This window comes from Microcaecilia unicolor, chromosome 9 (assembly GCF_901765095.1).
Source record: "Microcaecilia unicolor chromosome 9, aMicUni1.1, whole genome shotgun sequence".
NCBI classification, from domain to species: domain Eukaryota; kingdom Metazoa; phylum Chordata; class Amphibia; order Gymnophiona; family Siphonopidae; genus Microcaecilia; species Microcaecilia unicolor.
Genome location: NC_044039.1, coordinates 201,253,590 through 201,270,172, shown reverse-complemented (window position 1 = coordinate 201,270,172; position 16,583 = coordinate 201,253,590). Strand labels below are relative to the sequence as shown.

The 16,583-nt window shown below is 43.5% G+C and overlaps 1 protein-coding gene across 4 annotated transcripts in view; it reads left to right on the top strand.

Moving 5' to 3' along the window:
• The first annotated feature begins 2,117 nt into the window (after positions 1 to 2,117).
• The window catches only part of VRK1 (VRK serine/threonine kinase 1), a 158,194-nt gene continuing 143,728 nt past the window's right edge, over positions 2,118 to 16,583 (top strand). Inside the window, exon 1 of one of the 4 annotated variants that reach the window (XM_030215164.1) lies at positions 2,118 to 2,278. The gene's annotated coding sequence lies outside the window, so the exon portion shown is untranslated. Of the gene's footprint in view, positions 2,279 to 2,304; positions 2,363 to 16,583 lie in introns of those variants that run through there. The other 3 variants (XM_030215163.1, XM_030215161.1, XM_030215162.1) reach the window with 3 other exon arrangements.

Sequence of the window (16,583 nt, the reverse complement as noted above, 5' to 3'; positions counted from 1 at the left end):
CCAAAGGAGCTCACAAAAATGTTGAACAAAATTGAGGAAAGTGGAGATCCATCCAGGTCTCAGACAAAACTCTTCCTATCTTAACCTCATAAGATCTATCTGTCCAAAAACCTTTAAACCAAAGTAAAACATTACCTGATATCCCCAATGCATTTCATTGTGCTATTATTTGTGTATGCATGGTCTACCAACTTGCTTAACTTAGCTCAAGCTGCATAATTATTGCATAATATCCTTTACCGAGTCAAGCTCTCGTTTCAGAAACCCAAGTTCCCAATAATGTTTCTGTACTAGGATTACTTTGAAATCCTGATTGAAATGGGCAGAGAATATTTATTTACTGCATTTGTATCCCACATTTTCCCACCTCTTTGCAGGCTCAATGTGGCTTGCATTATGCCGTATTGGCAATTGCCATTTCCGGAAGGAGAAATACAGAATATTGTTGCATTTAAAACACAGAAAATATAAAATAAATTAGATATCCTGAAAAACCTAAAGGGCTGGGGCTCCCCAAGTACAGGTTTGGGAACCACTGGGCCAGGGAATGCTCCCACAGCAGACACCTCAGGACTTGCTATGAAATCACGTGGAGGGGCATTTTCGAAAGGGATGTCCAAGTTGCGATTTGGACGTCCTTGCAAAACGACGAAATCCAGGGGTGGGGAAACCCATATTTTTGAAACAAGATGGACAGCCATCTTTCGTTTCGAAAATACTGTCAGAGACACATGGACGTTTCTGACTTTTGGCAATTTGCGAATAAATAAATAAATAAATAAATCATGAGAATCCAAGTAAGTTATCAGTTAGTGGAAGAGGTAAAATTCTCTATAGAATAAAACCTCTCTGAGGCAGACAGGTACCAGGAGAGGAGTGGGGTGGGGTGTGGAGGGACTCCTTTGAGTATCCCCCTGAGAAGTAAAATCCTTTAAATCTGTATCCCCTGCTCAACTGGCCACCAATTCTCTTACTGGGCTAGGAATATCCACCGTAGAGCAGTCCAGTTCGGTCACCATCTGCTGGGGACAGAGAAATACTGAATCTGTTTTGTGTGGGATTCACAATGCCTTGTTCTCTGTCTCCATCTACTGGTGGATCAGTGTTGCCAGGTGGGCGGTTTTACCGCCCAATTGGGTGGTTTTCCGCGACCCGCCGCGGGAAATTTTTGCCCGCGGCGGGTTGCGGTTTTTTGGGCTGTTTTTGGCCTTCAGGGCGGTTTTTTCGGCCGAGGGGGGGCGGGGTTAGTGACGTTTTTGGGTGGGGTTAATGACGTTTTGGGCGGGGTTAGTGATGTGGGAGGCGGGGCCAATGACGGGGAGGCGGGGCCGGTGACGTGGGAGGCGGGGCCGGTGACGGCGGGGGCGGGGTTGATGACGGCGGGGGTGATGACGCGGGGGTGGGGGTGTCAGGGGCGGGGTTTGTGTTTGGGCGGGTTTTGGGCTGTTTTTTGGGCTCGATTGGGCTGGAAAAAAATTTTCCACCTGGCAACCCTGTGGTGGACGGACATAATCCACAGGTCTCTGGACAGGTCTGGTGGAGACAATTGGGAAGAGTGCTTGAAAAAAAAAAAAAAAAGTAGGAAGTGGCAGGAGAAGAGGGTGAAAGCATCTAGAAGGAGAGGGCAGGGAATACTAGGAAAGAGAGGGAAAGGGTAGCCAAAGTGAATTAAAAAAAAAAAAAATCCTAAAACAAAACAGGGAGAGGTAGACAAAGTGCCTAGAGAGAAAAAGAGCATATAGGAAAAATAAAAGAAATAAAGCAAAACATATAAAAAATAAAACAAAGCATAAACTAAGAAATAAAACCCCAAATAAGCAAAACAAAAACGACGAAAAACCTCTTAAAAAAGGGAATAATTCCTGCACCGCCACTGGTGAATCTCATCATAAAGGCGGTTAATAAATCCCAATAAATAAATACATACAAACTTTTCTAAAATTTCCTCTTCTGCCCTTACAAACCCCAGTGGCAGACCTTTGGCAACGTGCGGGAACAGCTACAGCTGTACCGTACTAATTTTAACAGACTTCGGCGTCTACATTTACTGACGCCTAACAAGATCCTGCCCTGCCAATCGCCTCCCTGGTTCCTTCCTTGCTTCCCGCGCGGACTAAGTCGTTCAAATCACAGCCGCACCCGGCCGGCAACCTGCTGCAGTGGTGGGAGTTTGGCTACGTCGGGCCGCCGTACACTGGAGTTTCGCGTTCATAAAATGCTGCTGACGTAGGGCTGTTACTTCCTGGTTGGAGACAGAGCGCGGGAAGTGAAACGGCTGGTAAGTGCTTTGCTCTGTACTACGGGGACGGTTCGGCTACTTTCTAGGCACCGGAGGCCGCATTATTATTATTTTTTAAATCTGGTAAGGATTTGGGGGGGGGGGGGGGGGGGGGGGAGTAGAGGGACACGCCGGTCCAGGGGTTTCTGAGGAGGTCAGCTGTTACCTTACTCTTAAAGAGTCCTGAGCTGTCACTCTCTCTCTCTTTGCCAGGCGTCTTTGTCAGTTTATTCATTAACGTATGTTTTCAGTGTATCCGCATGGTTTGTTTTTAGCATGTGTAACTTTTAATTGTATGTGTACTGCTGCTCTGTTCCCCCCCCCCCACCCTACCAACCAACCTGTGGCAATGGTGACCAGAGTTTGGGGGAAAACATGGGCTACTTCTAAATACTTCAATTAGAAGGAGTGAAAGCCTTCGAATTTCCTTTCCTCCTCCCTCCCCCCCCCCCCCCCCGTTCTAGTTATAACAGTAATATTACAGCTACTCAGATGGACAATTTGGGCTCTGAATTGAGCGAAGCATTTTGCAGCATCCGAGGTTTCTTGGACATGTAATAGGGTGTGGCCAAAAGGGCTGCAATTGCAAAACTAATGTAGCCCACAACCTTACTAAATCACCTTGCCAACCTACCCAGCTACAAATGTCTACTTTCTATACCTATCCGCCTAAATTTTCTCTTCTTTCCCTTAGTTAATATTTTCACATCACTAATTGTATCTGACATCCTGGAATGACAAAGCCATAGCAGGACTCTGTAAGCCACATTAAGCCTGCAAATAGGTGGGAAAATGTGGGATACAAATGCTATGAAACTTTAGCATGACAAAGTTCTGATTAAAGAATTGAAAGCTATGTATCAGTGAATGAAATTGTTTTTCAAGATCTGTGCCAGAGCTGGTGGTGGGAGGCGGGGCTGGTGGTTGGGAGGCAGGGATAGTGTTGGGCAGACTTATACAGTCTGTGCCCTGAAGAGGAAAGGTACAAATCAAGGTAGGGCAGTGGCGTTCCGAGGGGCGCTGACACTCAGGGCGGATCGCCGATGCGTACCGCCCCCCTCCCTGTGCAGCGCGACACCCCCCACCCCGGTGAAAAAACCTCCCCCCCCCCCGGGTGCACGCCGCTGGGGGGGGGGGGGGGGGTGCCGGTCAGCGTCATTCGTTTCCATGCTCCCTCTGCCCCAGAACAGGTTACTTCCTGTTCCGGGGCAGAGGGAGCATGGAAACGAACGACGCCGACCGGCGCGTGGCACCCCCCCCAGTGTCGTGCACCTGGGGCGGACCGCCCCCCCTTAGTACGCCACTGAAGTAGAGTATACACAAAAAGTAGCACATATGAGTTTCTTATTGGGCAGACTGGATGGACCATGCAGGTCTTTTTCTGCCGTCATCTATTATGTTACTGTGTTACTATGTATGGGCTTATCAGCTATTGTGGATTTGCTGATAGTGCTGTCAACATATATAGCTTCAATTCTTTTTTTGGTTATACTGTATATCATTGGTGTAACTACATGTTTCACAAATATAAGACCATAAGCACATAAATATTGCCATACTGGGACAGACTGAAGGTCCATCATCCTGTTTCCAATGGTGGCCAATCCAGGCCACAAGTACCTGGCAAGATCCCAAAAAAGTACAATACATTTTATGCTGCTTATCCTAGAAATAAGTAGTGGATTTTCCCCAAGTCCATTTTAGTAATGGTCTATGGACTTTTCCTTTAGGAAGCCATGCAGACCTTTTTTAAACCCTGCTAAGCTAACCGCTTTTGCTACATTCTCTGGCAACAAATTCCAGAGTTAATAAGTTGAGTGAAGAAATATTTTCCCCGATTTTGTTTTCAATTTACTGCTTTGTAGCTTCTTGTGCCCTCTAGTCCTAGTATTTTTGGAAAAAGTAAACAAGTGATTCATGTCTATCAGTTCCCCTCTACTCAATATTTTATAGACCTCTATCATATCTTCCCCTTAGCTGTCTTTTCTCCAAGCTGAATGGCCCAAGCCATTTGCCTTTCCTCATAGTGAAGTCGTCCCATCCCCTTTATCATTTTTGTTGCCTTTCTCTGCACCTTTTCTAATTCCACTATCTTTTTTGAGATGAATTGAACACAATATTCGAGGTGCGGTCACACCATGGACCGATACAAAGGCTTTATAACATCTTCATTTTTGTTTTCAGTTCTTTTCCTAATAATACCTTGTGTGTGTTCTTTCTTTGCCACTGCAAGCACACTGTGCGACGATTTCAAAATATCGTCGACGATGACTCCTAACGTGGAACCTTGCATGACGTAGCTATAGTTCAGGTTCCTCTTTCCCACATGCATCACTTTGCACTTGCTCGCGGTAAACATCATCTGCCATTTGGATGCCCAGTCTCGTAAGGTCGTCATGCAATTTTCACAATCCTCTTGCGATTTAACAACTCTGAATAACTTTGTGTGTTCGGCAAATTTGATTACCTCACTAGTTATTTCCATATCTAGATCATTTATAGATTTGATAAAAAGCAGCAGTCCCAACACAGACCCCTGCGGAATCCCACTGTCTACCCTTCTCCATTGAGAATACTGAGCATTTAACCGTACTCTGTTTTCTGTCCTTTAACCAATTTTTAATCCACAGTAGAATACTACCTCCTATCCCATGACTTTCCAATTTCCCGTGGAGTCTTTCATGAGGTACTTTATCAAATGCCTTTTGAAAATCCAGATATACAATATCAACCGGCTCACCTTTATCCATATGTTCATTCACCCCTTCAAAGAAATTTAATAGATTGGTGAGGCAAGATTTCTGTTCACTAAATCCATGTTGGCTTTGTCGCATTAATCCATGCTTTTGAATATGCTCTGCAATTTTGTTCTTTATAATAGTCTCTACCATTTTGCCCAGCATAGATGTCAGGCTCACCGGTTTGTAATTTCCTGGATCACCTTTTGGAACCTTTTTTAAAAAATCGACATTATATTGGCGACCCTCCAGTCTTCTGGTGCCATGCTTGATTTCAAAAGGTAAATTACATATTACTAACAATAGTTCTACAAGTTCATTATTCAATTCTATCAATACTCGGGGATGTATTCCATCTGATGCTGGTGACTTGCTACTCTTTGTCAGGTTGCCCCATTACATCTTCCTGGTTTACAGAGATTTGATTCAGTTTCTCTGACTCATCAGCACTGAATACCATTTCTGTCACAGATCTCTTCCACATTTTCTTTGGTGAAGACTAAAGCCAAGAAATCATTTAATCTCTCTGCTATGGCCTTGTCTTCCCTGAGTACCCCTGTAGCGGTCCAACCAATTCTTTTGCCGGCTTCTTGCTTTTAATATACCTAAAAACGTTTTTACTAATAGTTTTTGCCTCCAACGCATTCTTCTTTTCAAAGTTTCTTTGCCTTCCTTATCTGCGCTTTGCATTCTACTTGCCATTCTTTATGTAGTTCGCTGTTATTTTCAGTTGTATCCTCCTATGTTCTGAAGGATTTTCTTTTAGCTCTAATAGCTTCCTTCTTCTCACGTTTTAACAGTGCTGGCTGTCTTCCTTCCTCATTTTTTTAATAGTCAGAATATATTTGACCTGGGCTTCCAGGATGGTATGTTTGAATGAACAGCATCCATACCTGATGTACAGTTTTGACCTTCTCAGCTGCTCCTCTGTGTTTTTTTTTTTTTCCTTTACCGTTATTCTCATTTTATCATAGTCTTCTTTTTGAAAGTTAAATGCTAACGTATTGGATTTCCTATGTGTACTTACTCCAGAGCTTATATCAAATCTGATCATGTTATGGTCACAGTTATCAAGAGGCCCCAGCACCGTTACCTCCTGCACCACATCATTTACTCCACTAAGGACTGGATCTAGAATTGTTCCTCCTCTTGTTGGCTCTTGAACCATCTGCTCCATAAAGTAGTCCTTGATTCCATCAAGGAATTTCACCTCTCTAGCATGCACTGACATTACATTTATTACAGTCAATATCAGAGTAATTGAAATCACCCATTATTATTTTGTTCCCCAGTTTGTTAGCCTCCCTATCTTCTAGTATTTAGTGCTGGTTTTGTTAGTGATATTGTGGTAGGGTTAGCTGGAAAAGTCTTTGTTGATGCAAAACCTGTGACAGTAAACACCCTGTGTGGTGTGGATAAAGGCAGGGATGTGAACTTAAGCTTGAGGAGTTATCTAGTTTGCTGTTAAAAAGGCAAGGCTTTGCATTTGGGTTAGAAAAAATAGGTTATAGAATAAGGGTGATAAGGGGTAGATTTGAATAATTTAGGGAACTGTTACTTCACAGAAAAAGTTATGGATACATAAAACAGTTTGCAGTGAAGGTGGTGGAGAATGTATCTGAATTCAACAAGCATGGAGGATCTCTGAGGGGAATCAAGGATTGTAGAGCTGAGCAGCTGGTCTGAATAGGCAGACTGGATAGGCCATGTGGTTTATCTGCCATTTTCTGTTTGTGTTTAAAAATTATAGGAGATAGGTAATCTTTGCTGTGAATTCTGGAGTTTGAAATCCTCCCTTAGTCTGTCATAGCTACATTGGTGAGTTTTAGAAACTTGACTGCAGGTTTATGCATTCTTCTGGAGGTGGATATTTGGGCTTTTAATTGAATACACTGTAGATTCCACCAGGTGCAGAAGGGTGAAAAAAATACTAACACAAAAATTGAAGTCTACTCTTAACAGCACCCTCACCCTCTCTGAACTGCTAATTTACCAGTTATTTTAAAACTGTCTTATGCCCAGATGATTGACAGCCCCGTTGTTCCAAACAGTGCTCTAAAAATAGCGCTGAAACAGTACGGGGCTTTATCGCCCCTATGATCAGAGATAATAGTATGCAAATTTATACGCACTATTATCTCTGATCATAGGGTAAAGGCACAATCCTCCTGCCCAAACACGGGGGCTTGAGGTCTGTGGGATCACCAGACCCCCTGAAACATGAAGGCCCTGGTGGTCTAGTGCCCCCACCCCAAGCCAGCAACATAAGGACTGGAGGTCCGGTGGACCTCTTGTCCCCGTGGCCCCTCCCTCAACACAAGTTCATTGGAGGCTGGAGATCTGTTGGATCGCCAGTCCCCCCCCCCCCCCAAAAAAAAAAAGCCTTGGTGGCCCAGTGGGCTGCAAACCAAGCCCCCCCCCCCCCAACCTGATGGTCAGCTGCCCTCTTCCCTGCAATCCCCCTTACCTTTTGCTGGAGGAGGGAGTAGAACACTCCCTTCTCTTCCAGCGCTGCCCCTGTGAAGTTGGGGGGGGGGGGGACTGGAGGTCTGCCCCTGTGTTGCTGGCTTGGAGTAGGGGGTCCGAGTTCTGCTACTGGGGGGGAGGTTCTATTGGGGGCAATGGGGGGGGGGCTTTTAGCATGCAAATGCATGCTGGACAGGTCTCACCATTCCTCTCCAATGGTCTGCAAACCCTAACGCCAGCTCTGAGCTGGTGTAGGGTTTGCTGCAGACAGTGCGCCAATGTATGCCTGGCTGCCTGCTGATCATTGGAGAGGAATATGTTTAGCATGCATTTGCATGCTAGTTGCGGTCGGAGCCCGTGAGCGTGTTTTTTTTTTTTTTTTTTTTTTTTCACACACTCTGGGGGGGGGGGGGGGGGGGGCTCTGATCATGGGGCGGTAGCAAATGCAGGTGCTTGTATGATTTTAATAGCGTTTAGCGTCCACATTTGCTTCTGATCATTGGCCCGTTAGTGCTTTGTGGTACTAGTGGTCTTTTGTTTTTTGCTATGGATAAGTGATTCTCAGTGGCTTTTTTTTTTTTTTTTTAAACCTGCTGCAGATCTGTAGTAAACTCTTCAGTGACTTTTAAAAGCAGTGGGAATCAAACGATTCGATTCCCACTGCAGTGCCTTGTGACTGAGCAAGTTAACCCTCCATTGCCCCAACTACACTGTACTTAGATTGTGAGTCCACTATGGACACAGAAATTGCCTGCATAGAATAATTGTAAACCGCTTTGGTTGTAGCCACAGAAAAGCAGTACATCAAATCCATGATTCCATGGAGCTAAAATTGAAAAGGCTGAGTGGGACATCATTTAATTTATTTTGGAAAGTGGGGGTGAGGAAGAAATGGGAAGGCTGGCTTGTTCTGGGCAGGATACATGATGTACCGATATGCATAGTGGGCAGCTCAGTGGAACTTATAATACAGTTAAGATGCACCATAAAAATCATTGGCATAGAGGAGGGGTTATATGAGTGTCCAAATGGAGTATAGCATTAACTTTGAAGTGGTGAGAGAGAGACCCTGAGGTGTATTTTCAAAGCACTTAGACATACAAAGTTGCATAGTAACCTATAGAACTTTGTAAGTCCAAGTGCTTTGAAAATGAGCCCCATAGTAACCTATGGAACTTTGTAAGACTTGTGTCGGGATTTTGCCAGGTATTTGTGACCTGGATTGGCCACTCTTGAAAACAGGATGCTGGGCTTGATGGACCTTTGGTCTGTCCCAGTATGGCAATACTTACGTAGGGGCATTACGTTTCCAAAGAGAATCTACGTACGTGGAGAACTCAAAAGATCCCATGAGGTAACACAAGAAATAGAGGAGTGTGGAAATAAAAACCAGAGTTTCCAGAGACAGGACCGCAAACAATCTTGAGTAAAACAGTGTTTATTGGAAATCGAAGTGACGCAACACAATGCTGTGTTTTCAGCCAGAAGGTCTGTTTCAGGAGTCTGTGTGCTTGTGTCAGAGAGTACAAGTTTAGGAGACAACGGTTAACAAAGCTTCTTGTCTTAGTATCCAGTAGCAACTATATGTCAACGGTCTTTTTTTTTTAAAGACCATCACGGCTAACCGTTGTCTCCTAAACTTGTACTCTCCGACACAAGCACACAGACTCTTGACGCAGGCCTTCTGGCCGGAAAAACACAGCGTTGTGTTGAGTCACTTTGATATCCAATAAAAACCGTTTTACTCAAGATTGTTTGCGGTCCTGTCTCTCTCAACCCTGGTTTTTATTCCCACTCTCTTCTATTTCTGGGGCATTAAGTTTAAAACGTTTTATGAGAAGTCTTATGCATCAGTTGGTGAAATCCTGGAACATATTACCAATGATTGTTTGTAGTTCTGATTATTTTAAATTCCTATTTGTAGGGATAAAGTGGAGTACAAATATCCATCGTTAGGGCCAACAGATGGTGGAGACAATCTTATAATCACTGGTGGTCTAGAGGTGGCGTTGGGACAGGAACAAACCTCTGTTATTCCTGCTCATTCTGTCTCTGCTGTCAAGGTGCATAGTTCCTGTCCCAATTACACCATTAGACCATGAGGAATTATAAGGTAGTCTTTTTTTGGGGGGGGGGGGGGGGGGGCAGGGAGTACTTTTTGTATTTTTTTTTGACTGCAATTGCAAGTAATGCTGTTATGGATCTTGCACAATTATTTATATGGTAAAGTGCTCACATACTTTCCTACATAACTTTAGTAGGAATTTTAAACTGTAAATTTGGGATAAGCAGTTTGTTAGGAACTAGGTCTATCTGGAGTTTTGATGTCAGCTGTTGTTCAGAGTGGTGCAAAGTTAGCCACTGTAAAAGCACTGGATTGTTTTTCATTAGCTGTGGTCCATGGGTGTGAAGGTTATTTTGCTTGGCGTTAAAAATCTTTCATTATTTAAAATTATATTCTGGCTTGGATACTGTAGGTTTAGTAGAGATGCAGACTGCAAACTCTGACAGTCCCCATCAGCCCTCACTGGTTCACATTCACACAACCAATCTTGAGGTTTTGGCTGCAGTTTTGGTTTCATCCAAAAGCTTTCAGATATGTTTTTTCGGTTTCAGCTGAAACTGAAAAAAGTAGTTTCAGTTGGTGTGCTGGGAAGCTTTTTTAACAGGCTCTCTCTCTGGGCATAGCCAGCCTGCAACTTATGGGGACCCCAATGTGGACTAAGGGAGCAACACATTCCTCTAGCTACTCCCTCCCCCCATGCGGGCATGCTAGGCATACCTTTGCTGGCAGGGATGCCAAGCTCCACCAGTCAAAATAAATGGACTGCCGCTGCTTGTTTCTGCAGCATGCCTTAAATTCTCGTACATACTTGCGCAAGAAGTCCTGACATTCTGCTCAGAGCCAGAAACAAGCAGCGGGGAACAACGGCAGTCTATTTGGCTGGCAGTGCTAGGTATCCCTGCCAGCAACAGTAAAGGAGTTCAGAGACGCCAGGGGTGGCCCATCTCAAAGCTGGAGACTTACCACCGCTATTCTGGAAATTGAAGACCAATGAGTGAGGTTTTTCTTGTGGGCTTCAGAATCCAGCCACGTCTAAAACCAGTTATGGCAGATGCACATTTGAAAACTGACACATACATAATACATACATTATTATTTTCTCATTTCCATCTTCCAAAATTCCAGACATCAGATGTACAGATCAGCAGGATCAGAGCAGTCCAAAACAAGTAAACACAGAAACATGGTTTCTACCTAATTATTCAGCCACCCTTAGGATTCACTTCGGGTTTAAAAAGCAAAACCATGTGCGTGTAAGGACTGTATAAATGAATTTTAAAGCAAAGTTTAAAACAAATGCCCTTAATATGGCATTGTTGGGTAATAATAATGAAATAGTGATAGAATATTCACTTAGCAAGCAGCCTGAGCCAACAGATTTATTTTCTATTGAACATAATTAGCTTTGTATGAACTTGACGGCTAATAGTTTTGCTGAACCTGAACTGGACAATGTTGGCACATTTAGACTGACTCTGGATAGAACTGCATGAGAGAAGCCCTCTCCTCATTATTCAATATCTGTTTTTGAAATAGTAGAAATAAAGAAATGCAAGTGCATTTTTATAAGACACCACTGCAATCCACAAAACAAAAGTAAATTCCCAGATGCTATCTTTTTCTTTTGATGTAGGCACAGGAAAAAAAAGATCTTAAAGGCTCCTAGGTTTCAATCTTATGTTGTTGTGTACTTTTGTGTGTGTGATTGTTAAGCACCTGATTCTCATAACATGTCTGTTTGGCCCTTTACTAGGTGAAAACATCTCTGCACAAATACAGGGAGTCCCTATAGCCAGCTTCTCCCAATAACACAATGATTTCAAATTAGGGACAAATTAGTACTTGATGAAACCAATACTTCCAATGTGTACATCCCTATGCTGCACAAGCCGGCATGTTTAAGTGTGAGATCAAATAAAAATGCCTACCAACAGTAAAGAACGAAAATGTGGATAAAGCAACTCGCTCGACTTGTACCTCGTTCCTTCTTCCGTTCTTCCGCGTTTAATTTTTTAAAAGTAGTGCTGGTATACTTCGGTTAGAGCAAGCTGCTTCAGCCAATCCCAGGGGCCTTCCTTCAGCCTGCCCCACTCTACGAGGGCTGAAGCAGCCTGTTCCTGCTGATGTGCCAGCGCTGCTTAAAAAAAAAAAAAAAAAGTAATCGTAGCAAAAAAGGTGCGGGAGGGAGGACAAAGCGAGTGCAGAACCCAGAGAGGTGCTGTATTTGGGGGGGGGGGGGGGGGGGTGCAGTGGGCACTGAAGAGAAGATGCACACCACAAACCACAGGGGAGGAAGGGATTAACGACACCGAGGAGACCAGAGTCACCTGAGCTCCCAAAATTCTTGAAAATTAACATAAACGGCTCGTGAGCTGGTGCGAGCCAGCTCCAGCACACCAGTGTTCGGTTGGCCTCTGTTCATGGATATAGTCTGTTCTAAGAACAGCCCTTTGGACCAGCTGGGAGTTGAATTTAAAATGTTACTTTTACCTCTCAGAACTAGAATTGGCCTTTGTCCTTATCTGCCTCATATGCTATTTGCCAGTTTCTCTTAATGAAATGCCATAACCCCCTCTCTTCTATTCATTGGAATTTCAGGTAACACTGATTACTCTGTGAAGCAAATTTAGTCATCGTTTTTTTTAAGCTTTGTTGAATCTTTTCTTTGGTTTTCTAATGGGTGTGGCAGATAATTAAAACTTAGATTATTTTGGCATGCATGGGTACAGTGTAAAGAATGGCAGTGAGAGTATGACTGTTCTTCTACTTGTTCAGATTTTTTTTATTTTTGTAATTTGAAGCGTATTGTAAACATTTTTCCTTTCTCTGTGGTTTATTATTCCTGTCAGATGGTCACTGCTTTGAGAAGTTGGTGCCATGAGGGATTGTTCTCAATGAGACCCCAACTGGAGAGAGGGTGTCTGTGCTGTACTTCAGTGAGCCTAGGAAAAATGAGTAACTTTCTGGGAGTCCCTACTCCCAGACAGTCATGAGACAGGGATCTGCCTGTGAAAGTGCTATGATTAGTCTTGAGTTTGTTTACATTAACAAAATTAAAAACAACTTGTCTGCTACAGATTTGAAACTACAAATTTCCTGAAAGTGATTTTCATTTTTAATGCTACTTATCCAACTTGGAAACTTGTCTTCAGTTACTGCTGGCATAACTGGCCCCGCCTTGGGAGCTGGTGTTCTGTCTGTCACGGTGCTTTATTTTGTTACATTTGTACCCCGCGCTTTCCCACTCGTGGCAGGCTCAATGCGGCTTACATGGGGCAATGGAGGGTTAAGTGACTTTCCCAGAGTCACAAGGAGCTGCCTGTGCCTGAAGTGGGAATCGAACTCAGTTCCTCAGTTCCCCAGGACCAAAGTCCACCACCCTAACCACTAGGTCACTCCTCCACAACTTTCTGTCTTGTTAACCACTCTTCTAATCTCTTGTCTGTCTTCACTAGGTATCTCCAGTGTGGTTCTTTCATGGTTTACTTCTTTTCTGTCTAACTGCTTATTTCAGGTTGTTACTCACTTCCACCTCTTCTAAGAAGGCCGTCCACTGTGAAGTTCCTCAGGGTTCGATCCTCTCCCTTGTACTGTTCAGTCTTTGTCTGAGTACTTGGCTGCACTCGTTCAATCCTTCGGTCTATCTACTTATTTCTATGCAGATGATATTCCAGTGTACCTGAATGTAACTCACCTTGAGCTACTACTGAAAAAGGTGTGAGCAAAATCTAAATATATTCTAATTCTCTTTTCTACTGACATCCTCGTTCTTGATTTCTCCCTTCCAAGCCTGTTTAGATTCTGTCGTTACCTGATTCTTTGAACACCAACTAGTCCTTTTTATGCTGACAAGACCGTGGCCTGTTGGTTCTCCAGTTCCACAACCGCCTCCCCTCTCCTAGTTCCCTTTGGAAAAATGATCTCTCCTGTTTCACATTTTCATTATCTGAGAGTAATTCTGGACTCCTGTCTATCACTTTTGCCACACATTTCACACTTTTATGCAAGCTTTTCTGCTTTACCTTTCGACAGTTATGGACTATTCGTCATCTCTTTAACCATGATGGTTTCCATGCACTTTTCTTTTTTTTTTCACGCAAGTCTTGACTACTGTGGTATCATTTATTCAGCTTACCTCTGTTTTGAAGTTACAGACTACAAAACACGGCCTTTATATTACTATCCTGCTTATAATCAAAATAGAAAAACGCCTATATTGTGACCCAAATCGGGAGATAGATGTTTATCTCACAAAAACGAATAAAGCGGTATAATCGAAAGCCGAATTTGGACGTTTTCAACTGCACTCCGTCGCGGATGCGGACAAAGTTGATGGGGGCGTTTCGAAGGTGTGGTGAAGGTGGAACTGGGGCGTGGTTATCGGGCGATCAGAGATGGACGCCTTTCGCCGATAATGGAAAAAAAATATGCGTTTTTAGCGAGAATTTAGGGCACTTTTCCTGGACCCTGTTTTTCCACAAATAAGGCCCCAAAAAGTGCCCTAAATGACCAGATGACCACTGGAGGGAATCGGGGATCACCTCTCCTGACTCCCCAGTGGTCACAAACCCCCTCCCACCACAAAATATGCCGTTTCACACCTTTTTATTTTCACCCTCAAATGTCATACCCACCTCCCTGGCAGCAGTATGTAGGTCACTGGAGCAGTTATTAGGGGGTGCAGTGGACTTCAGGCAGGTGGACCCAGGCCCATCCCCCCCCCCACCTGTTACACTTGTGCTGGTAAATGGGAGCCCTCCAAACCGCCCCCCTAAACCCACTGTACCCACATGTAGGTGCCCCCCTTCACCCCTTAGGGCTATAGTAATGGTGTAGACTTGTGGGCAGTGGGTTTTGAGGGGGATTTGGGGGGCTCAACACACAAGGGAAGGGTGCTATGCACCTGGGAGCTGTTTTACCTTGGTTTTTTTTTTTTTTTTTTGTAAAAGTGCCTCCTAGGGTGCCCGGTTGGTGTCCTGGCATGTGAGGGGGACCAGTGCACTACGAATCCTGGCCCCTCCCACGAATAAATGTCTTGGAGTTATTCGTTTTTGAGCTGGGCGCTTTCGGTTTCCATTATCGCTGAAAAACAAAAACGCCCAGCTCAAAAAAAGATAAACATCCATGTTTTTCGAAAATACGGTTCGGTCCGCCCCTTCACGGACCCGTTCTTGGAGATAAACGCCCATGGAGATAGACGTTTCCGTTCGATTATGCCCCTTTATGTCATGCTTACCGTTCTGATCACATGTCCCCTCTATTAAAACAGCACCACTGATTTCCAGTGGAATATCGGATCATTTACAAAGTCGCCCTGCTGATTAGGCTCCCCTGATTATCTCTGATTGTCTCCTGTCTTACTAGCCCCTACTGCCCTGCCAGGGTCCTCTGTTCCTTACAACAATCACAATCTCTTGTTTTACCAAGCTCTAATTCCACCCAACTAGACACCATGCTTCCTCCCCCTTCCTTTCTCCTCACATTTAGAACTCTCTGCCCCTTGCCCTATATAGTGATCTGTGTCTTTCTTTTAAGGCTAACCTGAAAGCTTGGCTTTTCAGACAAGCCTTTGGACACGAACAACTAGAGGCTGCTGCTGGCTAGTTGGGTCAAGTCACCCCTGTTTTTGATTGTGTGCTCTGCCTCTCTGAATGACGGTACCTCTTTTCTTTTTGTGTGATACTTTCTCTTTCCTATCATCATTTGTAGTTTTTCCTTTTCCGTATATATTTATTTTTTAAGCTTTGTACACTGCTCTGCTTTGGCAGCTAGAGCAGTTAAGCCTTAGTGTGTTCATATCCTTCATGCTCAATATTTCATTGTCCCAAGCCCTCTTGCTTCATCCAGTAAAATTTCCTTATGATTCCTTTTCTATAATAATCCATAAATGATTAAGGTAGAATGGGGGGGGGGGGGCACTGAATCTAGAATCTACTGGTATTGGGATTCCGCCAGGTACTTGTGACCTGGAGTGCCCATTGTTGGAAACGGATACTGGCTAGATGGACCTGGTATTGCAGTTATGTTCCATTTTCTCACACTATTTTAGCCATGCTGGCAGAGGCATGTTTAGAAAGTTAAAAAAAAAAAAAATTCTGATATATTTTTTTCCTGGACTTTGTTTAAATATATTATCAATCTCCATGCCTTGTGCTGATGTTAAACCCTTGTAATTGGTCATGACTTTTTTTTTTTAAGCTTTCTTTTCACTTAATTTTCCTTATTTTAGTTCAGGCTCCCTTTGTCAGCCAGTCGTTTTATTATTCACTCTTTGACTGTCAATTTATTTGCAGTATTATCACTAATGCCAAGTAGCTCTACCATTTTGCAGTAGATGTTTGTTTATTGGACGTTTATTGCCTTTCTGGTGACCAGGTCAAGGCAGTTTATACTAAAAACAAGAAAAGGATATATTAAACTTTGGCAGTAGTCTGTGCCTATAACACTCAGCTATAAAAATATGAGTCTTCAAAAGACTTTTTGAAATTTAATAAGACTTTTCACACTGCAACAAGGAAGATTGTTCCAAAAGTTTTGGTGCCAGAAACTAGAAAGCTGGGCTGTGAGTGGATTTAAGTTTAGCTTGCCTCGGATCTGGGAGCTTGCGTACCAATAAACAAAACTAAATATAAAATAACCTTATCACTCATTGGTTCTAGGACGAGTGGATTCAAGTTTAGCTTGCCTCGGATCTGGGAGCTTGCGTACCAATAAACAAAACGAAATATAAAATAACCTTATCACTCATTGGTTCTAGGACCAGTTGCTTCATGAATTAGCCACTTAGGGCGTCCAAACCTTTAAAACTCACTGACATTCTTCTGTGGTGAGATCTTCATCCCTTTGAGGTTGAAGTCTCCCATCATTTTGTTCTGTGTTCAGTAGCCTAATTTCTGTTAGTATTTCCTAATCCTGTTTTCATTATCCTATGCATCAACCCCCCCCCCCCCCCCCACAGCTTTACCTCCCATTCATATATGGCATTTCTGGTCATAGTTTCCATAATGTGTTCCTGCAGAATTTTTATTTGATTTTG